The 12,384-nt window shown below is 31.5% G+C and overlaps 1 pseudogene; it reads left to right on the plus strand.

Annotated features, from left to right (window-relative positions):
• Window positions 1-8,298: 8,298 nt before the first annotated feature.
• LOC145057953 (lipid transfer protein EARLI 1 pseudogene) lies at window positions 8,299-8,956 on the plus strand (annotated as a pseudogene).
• The last annotated feature ends 3,428 nt before the right edge of the window (window positions 8,957-12,384 follow it).

Genomic DNA, 12,384 nt, shown 5'->3' on the forward strand with positions numbered 1-12,384 from the left:
ACAATATGAATCAATGTGTTTGCTAAATTAAGTGTACCATGTGTGAAGTCAATACTTCGTGGGTAACAATTCAGTCCTTTCTTTTGCAATAAAATGTTTTTCTTATATCATGTATATTTATATGCTACTTTAATGCAAGCTTAATATTTATTTTGTAAGTGGAAGATAAATGATCCATCATACACTTATTTGTACTAATCTATCCAACCAAGTTTAAATGAAACTAAACTTAATGTAAAGGCTAGAAATCTATGAAAAAGAAACCACTATTGTGGCATCTCTAAGCAAATTGTCAATCACAAGCATCAATATGATGAAAATATTCATGAAAATCACTAAATCAAATGATGAATTTCGTTCAAATTTAAGTGGATCATTATTAATTATCCTCCAATAAGGGGTTTTGGATAATTATTATCCTCCAATAAAAATAGGTGGATAATTATTTCCACCAATTTTTATAGTTCTATCGGTTATAAACCTTGTTTCACAATATCAGTTGGGAAATATGGTGAAAAAAACATAAAAAATATTCTACGCACAATGCAAACAATGACTTGAATGCAAATATAACCATTTCCTATCAAAATTATGCATATGCAACTAATCCTCAGTTATCATCCAAGAAAGAATAGTATGTTTGATTGGTTAGACTTATTCCCACATGTGTGATTATCTATTATAACAAAAATATTAAAATCAAGATGCCATCAGAATAAAGCCATAAACAAATAAAGATGTATCTGATGATTTCAATTGTACAGCTGTAACCAGCATTGCAAATATCTACCTAGGAGGTTGTTTAATCGGTGCCGAGGCGCTTGGTGGTCCTCCAACGTACGATGACATTTATAGCTAATCGGCTTCTATAATCGGACGTGGTCAAAGCCAGAGATAATCGGGTCTAGGCACTCTAATCAGTCAACTCAAGTCAATGAAAATTATTTAAAAAAAACTTTTAAGGGCAAAACTATCAAAGTGTAACAATTATTCATTGGGTTCCTTTATTCCATCGTATTCGGTCTATTTGTTTTTTGAAATTCTTTCTCTCTATCTCACCCCCCCCTCTTTCTCTCTGAACAAATGAAAGAATGCACTGAACGCCGACATTTTCTTCTTCCTTTAACGACGTCGACATCTTCTTCTTCCATTCACGTCGTTGCAGTCCCTTCCAAGCACATCCATCTCATCCTCGAAGCATGCCAGTGGTCGCCTTTTGAAGCTTCTCGACTCCAAAGTCTACTCTTCTTTTGACGTCATATGCACCTCCTCCGATGCCGTGTGTTCCTTTGGCATATCATCGACACCAGTGTCCTTGGGTTGTCATCTGAAATGGTTAGTCTCCACTTCTCCTTATTTTATTTAGTGATTATATGGAGGGTTAAGTTGATTTTTTTAGTATTTGATTCAAATTGGTTATTGATATATTTTGTAATTCATGATAGCCTTTCTATTTTGAAACCTATGGATGGTGTCCTTTTTTTTGTTATGTTTTCTATCCAACTATCAAACATAGAGACCGAAAAACATAATAATTGACATTTTTTACATAGGTTATGATAACAGTTGACAATTAATCAATGACTTCTAATGCTGCGACTACACCGGAAGCGATTGAACTTTCCGATGAAGATTTTGAGTTCGGGAGTGAGGAGCAAGTGTTAGAAGAAGACGAGTATGAGGCTTCAAATGATGAAAGTATGCAGAGAAGATTAGAAGAAAATATATTTCATTTTTATGCTACTTAAACTTATTATAGATTTGTTGGATGATGATTTGGTGTGCTTGTTGAATTTATTATTAACATTTTATGTTTATTTTGGATGATACCAAGTTGTGTTTCTTAAATTTGTTATTAAAATTTTATGCTTATTTACTTATATTATTTTGATTAATGTTGGATTTATTAATTTTTGAACATTTTCTTAATAATTAATGGTTTCTGATGAATCCTCGTGAAACCGTTTAATCCTTTGACCCTCAATCCACCGTCTAGCTATCGCCAAACGTTTTTTAAAACATTGGTTGTAACATCCTAAAATTTAGATAAATGACTATATTATTTATATCCACAAGACTCTAACGAATATGAAAATGTTACGAAGGCTACAATTTGGCTTATGTTAGTTAAAATAACTAAGTAATGGGCTTGGAAATATCTTCATCATATTTAATAAGAGTATCTATTTGTTAAAAAAATTGAAAACGATTCAATAATTTTTATTTTTAATTAATAAGGTATTGAAAGTAATAGAAAATGAAAACGGAAAATGATGTAAACATTTTTTCTTTAGGGGTCAAATTAAGAAATACATCTGTCCAATGTGTTATCTCAATTCGTCATAATCAAAATGTGAGAGAGAGAGAGAGAGAGAGAGAGAGAGAGGACGCAAATATAGAATAAATGTAAAAGAAGCATGACCATAATATGTTCAAGATTATGAATATGCAAGCAATGGAAAAGGAAATGGAATATAATACACATGGGTTGTATGTGGGGGGCCAAAATGAGAAAAATACACCCGTCCAATGGGTTGTCTCGGTTCACCAAAACCAAAAAAAAAACAAAGAATGATAGAGAGATCAAGATACGGTAGAGAGAGAGAGAGAGAGAGAGAGAGAGAGTGTGTGTGTGTGTGTGTGAGAGAGAGAGAGAGAGAGTAAGAGTGTGTGTGTGTGTGTGTGTGTGAGAGAGAGAGAGAGAGCGAATGCAAATATAGAAAATATGTAATAGAAGCATGTGATTGTAATATGTTCAAGTTTATGTCTATGCAAGGAGTATAAAGCTTTTACTTACTGGAATTTAAAGACAAATATAGATGGTAAAATGAGCCTACTAATTGTTGATACATCATGTTAAAGAAAAAATTATGATAATATGGAAAATTGACTTGTATGTTGACTCATTTTTTGTAAATATAGAATTAAATGATGGTATGGGTGTGCTTGTTTGAGATATACTTTGTATATACGGTTTTGTATAGAATTAAATGATGGTATGGGTGTGCTTGTTTGATATATACTTGGTTTTGATTGTGTGTATTAGAAAAAAAAATTGAATAAAGAGTTAATTAACATGTAGTTGTGCAAATATGGGTTGAGTTATACTAGTATTGGACAAAAGTTTGGCAACTTGAAATATGAAGAATATTAAAGGAAAAAGATAAAAATAAAGGAAAATGACAAAAAAGTTATTGCTTAATAAGCCTTTTTTATACTTAGTATACAAGAATGAAAGTGATAACAAGTCTCGGCGAGAAAAGTAGTAAAACCCTTTTTGTCTAAGAAATACCAAAATAGATGTGGACAAACAAAAAACTCGTTTTGATCATATTGATAATCAAGTGAATATGAAATAAAATTGGGAACATATTGGTTACTATTAGAAGTAACAAACCTAATTTTATAATAGTTTCTATTTTTAAAACTTAAACATACCAAAATGACAAAAAAAAAGGCATTAATTATGATAATAAATGAATTTTATCTATGCATTAGTATTCACATATATTATACAGACTTATGTCTTAAATCTTAACAAGTTACATCTAAAAGTGAGGAAAATGATATTTATGCAATGTAGGGATGCGTACATGCAAAAATGTCAAACAACATATTTAAATGTCATGGCTATACGTGTCATCAATAAAGCTATTAATTCCAATCCACATGATCGTCAAACTAAAGACCATATCTATAGATAAGATACCTAGATCAATCCAACAGCTAGCATCTCATGTCGTACATTACCATTTGCAATGACATCAATAGTGGCATTCCTAGTCAATGATAATGTTCTAAAATAATTAAACATGAAATTTACCTCCACAATCATCCATTCGTCGCCACTAATACCGACGCCACGAAAGAGATACTCTATAGATCATAATTGTGGCCTCACTACAAGAAATTTAGGTGTTTACCCGCACAAACTATGTGTAGCTATATGACTTTTATGTGTTGGTAGTCATCATTAACTACACATAAATTAAGTGTCACTATATGTTGCCTTATGCCTATAGATATAGATCATTACCAACATATCGAGTATGTCTAGGTATAGACTAAGCTAAATCAACACATGCATGTGTGGCTAAAACTATTTACTATGTGTATATAGAAGTATTATAATTTAATTTAAATTTTAGATGACAAGGCTAGTGATGTCGACTATGACGTGGAGTACAACGATGTCATGTCAAATGATGTGGCATGTCCCCTAAAAAGTGTTGGTTTACAAGTGTCATAAAATATGTGTGGGTAAACGTATTTTGATGTGTAGTGAAATTAACATATGTAGAGGTGCCCATTTTAACATGTGATGGGAAAAATAACTTTATGTGTGGGAATTAACCAATACATATGCAAGTAATAATATTCAAATGTGTACAAACAAATAAAAAAACATAAAGATGTAAACATGAATATATGTGTTCAAATACCATTTTTAATTAAAAATATTATAACATAATAATTCAAACCACAAATGAAAAATACAAGTCATAAAAATGAAATACTTCAACTAGCAAAAAAAAAACATTCAGAATTGAATACAACAATAATGAACATACTAATTAAAAAAACTAAATGTCCATTCCATACAACTGCAATACGACAAAAAATATTGAAAGACAAATAAAGCTTATTCCAGGCATTCCCTAAAGAACGAACTTGTTACTTATTAATTCCACAAAATGCACGTTTCTAAAAAAACTTCATCATTTCTCCCTATAATAACAAAAAAGAAGACAAGTACACTATAACATGTATTTGTTCATCTTAAATGAAAGAAATAGCAAAGTAATTTGTTTGTTTCTTGCAATTAACACATAAAAATAACTAGGAGAAAAAATAAGTACAAGATTGGGTCAGGTCAACCGGGTTTCCCATCGAGTCGGGTGAAATTTTCATTCCTAATTGATACTGCCTTTGTCCCGACGACATATCGTCGGTTCAAGTAAATAATAAAACTTTATTTTTTTTGAAAATCAATCCCAACGAAGCTTGTGCAAGCGACATGTCATTGGTATAGCGGGTAGCTATCCAGACGACATCTATACTGATGACTTTTTCCTCCTATATCGACGGGGCTATTCCAACGACTCTGTACCGACGACTTGTCGTCGTTATAAGCTATCCCGACGACTTGTCGTCAGCATAGGGTAATAAAAAAAGTTGTCAGTACAGAGGTAGATTTGTGTAGTGGTTGGAGTGTTACTGCATGAATGTTGCTTGCTTTGTGCTTTGTGGGACTGTTGTTTATGTGAGTTAACTATTAAGTGAATATGTTAACTTACATGCTAAATAATCTCAGTGTTATTGATTTTGCCCTATTATGCATCTATCGTCTAAGTCTAACCGTTGTATGGTTGAGTCTTTTAGTCAAACGTCTGTTTTTTTAATAATATTTAAAATAAATAATATAATATAATACGAAAAAACTAAAAATCAGAAATGTAAGACACTAAATCTAACAAGTTATTTATTAAAGTACAATTCGATAATATAAAAGTAGGTTTTTTTTTTTTTTACATTAACTATCTTTGTTTTAATCATCAAAAGCATCGAAATACCTGCCCGAAATTGATTAAGAAATTAATTTCAAGTTGTCTTCATTTTCAATACTGTTTTTTGAATAATTACCCGACTTAGGATGTAAAGTTGTATTACATGATTATATTTTAAGAAATATACAGTTGTTCTTTTTGCTCGTTGAGTGTGTGTGTGTATATATATATATATATATATATATATATATATATATACACACACACACACACACATACATTTGGGAGGTAAGGTAAATACTGTTGAATTATTCATAAACAACCAATCATGTAATAAACATTTACATATGAGGTAACGTATTCAAAAATTAGATTTATTATCCTATGCTAGTGAATTTATTAAAATGTTAAACGACCTCATAGGTTTACATCTAACATGATTAAGAATGCAAGACAAATTGATACTAACATTGTTTGGCTGGAACGACCTCATAGGTTTACATCTAACATGATTATATATTTAAAAATATATGGTTGTTAGTCACAATTTTATTCTTATGCAACGTGTGATACCAATTGGAGTTAGAAGGTTTTTGGACAAGGATAATTATGCACCAACAATAGAGCTTTGTATGTTTTTAAACCACTTTGCTCGAGAACACTGATGATGAAGAATACGGGGGAAGTGAAGGCAACATTTATTAGAATCTTATTTGAATTAGAAGTGATATGTTCTCTTGGGTATTTTGACATTGTGATTCATTTAGTTTTTCATCTACCTAGGAATATATTTGCAGATCCTGGTATGTATAAGATGGATGTATCACTTAGAAAATTATATGAAAAAACTTAAAAATTGTGTCATAAATAAGGAGTGGTTGGCAGGTTATATAGCTGATGGTTGGGTCACTAATGAATCATTACAATTTTATTCGATATATCTTGAAGATGTAGTGACATGATTCAATCATCCTAAAAAAAAAACAACGATAATGTTGTCATAGAAGAAACAAAGTTGGAATGTGTTCTATTTTTTCATAGTTCATGAAAAAACCTTAATGTGTCTAATGTTTTTTTTTTATTTCTTTTAGCTTATTCTTACTCTCTAAATAAAAAAACATATTATAATAATAATAATAATAATAATAATAATAATAATAATAATAATATTTAGTTTCGGATCACGATAACCTATTAAAATATTTAAACTTTGTATACATTTTAAACGTGTTTTTCATATATTTCTCTTATTTGACAAAGAACAACCACATGCCATTTAGTTTAGTATCATTTCTAGTAACTTTAGAAATATAATTTATCTATTCTCAAATCTTATGCTAGTTCATGTCAAATATTCAAAATTATGTGAAGGATTAGCCACATGCATTAATCCATTACCAACCTATCAGATCTCCCGCAATTCGTCTACCATGCAAATGACGTATTTCGTTAGTCGTTAATCAAAATACCTATGTATGTGGTGTTTTGTGGTACTTCTACAAGTTTCAAACATGTATGGTTATAAGTTGCACTCCGGTAATGTTAAATGTTACAAGGATATTTTTTGGTTCTCTATTTTGGACATCCTTCGTAAATTGGTTCCGATAAATGGTTCATATAAAACCAAATATAAAAATAATTAGTTTTCTTTGAGTATATATATGATTTGTTTACTAACCGGTTTGTTACTAATTCTTTTTCCTTCTTGCCAGCAAAAGATAGAAAATGTATAACAATCATTAACTAATAGTTGATTCCCAACAAAAATTTGTCATTTTAAAATGCTCATAATATATGCTATTAAACATTTAAAGTGTGTTTGGCTGCTATATATTTCGCTAAACTAACAACATTTTCATATAATTAACTTTTAATTACCGTCGTAGAAATATGCCGCTGATCTAACAACTCTAGATTGTCGTGGCTAATAATTTCTATTTAGAATTAGTTTTATATTGAATTTACTTACAATTTTATTAAAATTTATAATTAAGGGTATTCAATCCTAATATCTTGAGTCAGTTAATACACATATTCCTCGCCTGCTTCAAAGCAATTGTTTATTGACTATATTTATATTTAAGATGCCAAAAATCTTTCATGTGACAAACATTGAAATAATGGGAATGATTCGACAAATATTGAAATCATGGGAATGATTCGAAGTCCCTCTCTTCTAATTATTCTATGATAGCGTGACTTACATCCATTTAGAAAATGGAAAAACGTAAATGTGGTCTGTGACTTTAGTAGACATTTACAGGACATTGAAAGGGTTTGATGTTTTTACCTCTTCTTTGTAATCGGTAACTTTTATAAAATTATTGCATACTAACTTTTTCTTTATTTTTCATTGTAGCCGACCCATTTATATATAAAACATAAAATATATTCAGTTTTAGAAAACTATACAGAAGCAAAAATGTATTTCCATAAACCTACATGCAAAGCACATATAATTTGAATATTTAGAAGATATATATAAGACTAAAAAAGATTTGAACAACAGATATATAAGATAATATATATACCCTGTTAAAGTTTAATCCATTGAAGCACATATATATTTTTTATTTGCAATTAGTATAATGCATCTGGTTTTGTTCAAAAAAAAAAAAAGGACTTTCAACGTACGCTTTGATGTGCATGGGTTGGTGGCAGCAAAAACTATAACATACTAATTTGACTCAATTACTAACTGGAATATATTTAAGCAAAAAATATTACTCCACAGAGACCTATATAATGTTCCATTGTACCCTTACTCTATCACACTCTTCCTTCACTATAATTGACAAAGTTTTCATAACCGATTTTGGCATGGCATCGAAGAGTAATGTGTCCGTTTTTCTGCTCATAGCATTCAACCTTTTATTCTGCGTCATGGTTAGTGGCTGTGAGACGTCCGACATACCAGAACCCAACCTCAATCCAAATCAAAAACCCAACCCAAATCCAAGCAGCAACCCCAACCCCAATCCCTACTCCAACCCCATCCCTAACACTAACCAAAACCCCAACCCCAACACTAACACGAACACAGTACCAAACACAAAACCAAATACGGAAACCTGCCCTAGAGACGCCTTGAAACTGGGGGTTTGTGCTAATCTTCTTGGGGGATTGGTCAAAGTTGAGTTAGGTTCACCACCGGTGAAGCCATGTTGCTCTCTCATCCAAGGACTTGCCGACCTTGAGGCTGCCGTCTGTTTGTGCACTGCAATCAAAGCCAACGTCCTTGGGATCAATCTTAATGTACCATTATCTCTTAGCTTGCTCGTTAATGTCTGTGGCGGTGAAGTCCCAAATGGTTTTGTATGTTCCTAGTTAGATTTAATTTATACAATATGAATCAATGTGTTTGCTAAATTAAGTGTACCATGTGTGAAGTCAATACTTCGTGGGTAACAATTCAGTCCTTTCTTTTGCAGTAAAATGTTTTTCTTATATCATGTATATTTATATGCTAATTTAATGCAAGGTTAATATTTATTTTGTAAGTCTTATTTGTACTAATCTATCCAACCAAGTTTAAATGGAACTAAACTTAATGTAACGGCTAGAAATCTATGAAAAGGAAACCACTATTGTGGCATCTCTAAACAAATTGTCAATCACAAGCATCAATATGATGAAAATATTCATGAAAATCACTAAATCAAACGATGAATTTCGTTCAAATTTAAGTGGACTATTATTATCCTCCAATAAGGGGTTGTGGGTAATTATTATCCTCCAATAAAAATAGGTGGATAACTATTTCCATCCATTTTTATAGTTCAATCGGTTATAAACCTTGTTTCACAATATCAGTTGGGAAATATGGTAAAAAAAACATAAAAAATATTCTAGGCACAATCCAAACAATGACTCGAATGCAAATATAACCATTTCCTATCAAAAATTATGCATATGCAACTAATCCTCAGTTATCATCTAAGAAAGAATAGTATGTTTGATTGGTTACACTTATTCCCACATGTGTGATTATCCATTGTAACAAAAAATATTAAAATCAAGATACCATCAGAATAAAGCCATAAACAAATAAAGATGTATCTGATGATTTCAATTGTACAACTGTAACCAGCGTTGCAAATATCTACCTAGGAGTCCGTTTAATCGGCGCCTAGGCGCTTGGTGGTCCTCCAACAATGACATTTATAACTAATCAACTTTTATAATCGAACGGCGTCAAAGCCAGAAATAATCCGGTCTAGGCACTCTAATCAGTCAACTCAAGTCAATGAAAATTGTTTTAAAAAAACTTTTAAGGGCAAAACTATCAAAGTGTAACAATTATTTATTGGGTTCTTTTATTCCATCGTATTCGGTCTATTTTTTTTTGAAATTCTCTCTCTCTCTCTCTCTCTCTCTCTCCCCCCCCCCTCTTTCTCTACAAATGAAAGAATGAACTGAACGCCGACATTTTCTTCTTCCGTTAACGACGTCGACATCTTCTTCTTCCATTCACGTCGTTGCAGTCTCTTCCAAGCACATCCATCTCATCCTCGAAGCATGCCAGTGGTCGCCTTTTGAAGCTTCTTGACTCCAAAGTCTACTCTTCTTTTGACGTCATATGCACCTCCTCCGATGCTGTGTGTTCCTTTCGAATCTCATCGACACCAGTGTCGTTGTGTTGTCATCTACAAAGGTTAGTCTCCAATTCTCCTTATTTTATTTACAGATTATATGGAGGGTTAAGTTGATTTTTTTTAGTATTTGATTCAAATTGGTTATTGATAAATTTTGTAATTCATGATAGCCTTTCTATTTTGAAACCTATGGATGGTGTGAGGAGCAAGTGTTAGAAGAAGACGAGTATCAGGCTTTAAATGATGAAAGTATGCAGAGAAGATTAGAAGAAAATATATTTCATTTTTATGCTATTTAAACTTAATATGGATTTGTTGGATGATGATTTGGTGTGCTTGTTGAATTTATTATTAACATTTTATGTTTATTTTGGATGATACCTAGTTGTGTTTCTTAAATTTGTTATTAAACTTTTATGCTTATTTACTTATATTATTTTGATTAATATTTTTGAATATTTTCTTAACAATTAATGGTCTTTGATTAATCCTCGCCAAGCCGTTTAATTCCTTGACCCTCAGTCCACCGTCTAGCAATCGCCAAACGTTTTTTACAACATTGGTTGTAACATCCTAAAATTTAGATAAATGACTATATTATTTATATCCACAAGACTCTAACGAATATGAAAATGTTACGAAGGCTACAATTTGGCTTATGTTAGTTAAAATAACTAAGTAATGGGCCATGAAATATCTTCATCATATTTAATAAGAGTATCTATTTGTTAAAAAAAATTGAAAACAATTCAATAATTTTTATTTTTAATTAATAAGGTATTAAAAGTAATAGAAAATGAAAATGAAAAATCATGTATTCATTTTTTCTTTAGGGGTCAAATTAAGATAATACATTTGTCCAATGGGTTCTTTCAATTCGGTAAAATCAAAATAAGAGAGAGAGAGAGAGAGAGAGAGAGAGAGAGGGAGAGAGGATGCAAATATAGAACAAATGTAAAAGAAGCATGGCTATAATATGTTCAAGATTATGAATATGCAAGCAATGGAAAAGGAAATGGAAAATAATACACATGGGTTGTATGTGGGGGGCCAAAATGAGAAAAATACACCCGTCCAATGGGTTGTCTCGGTTCACGAAAACCAAAAAAAAACAGAGAATGATAGAGAGATCAAGATACGGTCGAGAGAGAGAGAGAGAGAGAGAGAGAGAGAGACAGAGAGAGAGAACGATAATATAGAAAATATGTCACAGAAGCATGTGATTGTAATATGGTCAAGTTTATGTCTAAGCAAGGAGTATAAAGCTTTTACTTACTGGAATTTAAAGATCAAATATAGATGGTAAAATGACCCTACTAATTTTTGATACATCATGCTAAATAAAAAATTATGATAATATGGAAAATTGACTTGTATGTTGACTCATTTTTTGTAAATATAGAATTAAATGATGGTATGGGTGTGCTTGATTGAAATATACTTTGTATATACGGTTTTGTATAGAATTAAATGATGGTATGGGTGTGCTTGTTTGATCTATACTTGGTTTTGATTGTGTGTATTAGAAAAAAAAAATTGAATAAGGAGTTAATTAACATGTAGTTGTGCAAATATGGGTTGAATTATACTAGTATTGGACAAAAGTTTGGCAACTTGAAATATCGGGAATATTAAAAGAAAAAGATAAAAATAAAGGAAAATGACAAAAAAGTTATTGCTTAATAAGCCTTTTTTATACTTAGTATACAAGAATGAAAGTGATAACAAAATGAAAGTGATAACAAGTCTGGGCGAGAAAAATCGTAGTAAAACCCCTTTTGTCTAAGGTGCTGTTTGTTTTTTCCAATGTTCTAAATGGCGTAAGGCGTGGCGTGGCGGCAAGGCTACGCCTCAAGCTTAACAAGCCATGACGAGCCATGACGTTTTTCAAGGCATGATGTAAGGCGGCAATTTTGTATTAATTTAAAATTATATTAACACATAAATTTAAATTTATATTAAATATAACTACTTTTTAGAAGTGTTAGATCAATAACTAATAACAAAAATTTAACAAAAACCACAATACTTATATCTCCGATTTGAAAAGACATAACAAAGAGCAAAAAACTGTGTCTCAAATGAAAAAACACGTGCCATAACATGCCATATCGCGCCATGGCGCGCCATATCACGCGTCACGCCTAACAACAACGTTATCAGACTTTTCGTAACGGCGAAGCCACGCCTCACGCCATGGCGCGCCTTTTAGAACACTGGTTTTTTTGAAGTGGAAATTCATGAAGGCTGCAGACCACCTCTGCAATCCTCTGTAGCAGAAG

The sequence above is a fragment of the Lactuca serriola genome, chromosome 6 (assembly GCF_051521515.1).
Source record: "Lactuca serriola cultivar US96UC23 chromosome 6, Lser_US96UC23_V15, whole genome shotgun sequence".
NCBI classification, from domain to species: Eukaryota; Viridiplantae; Streptophyta; class Magnoliopsida; order Asterales; family Asteraceae; genus Lactuca; species Lactuca serriola.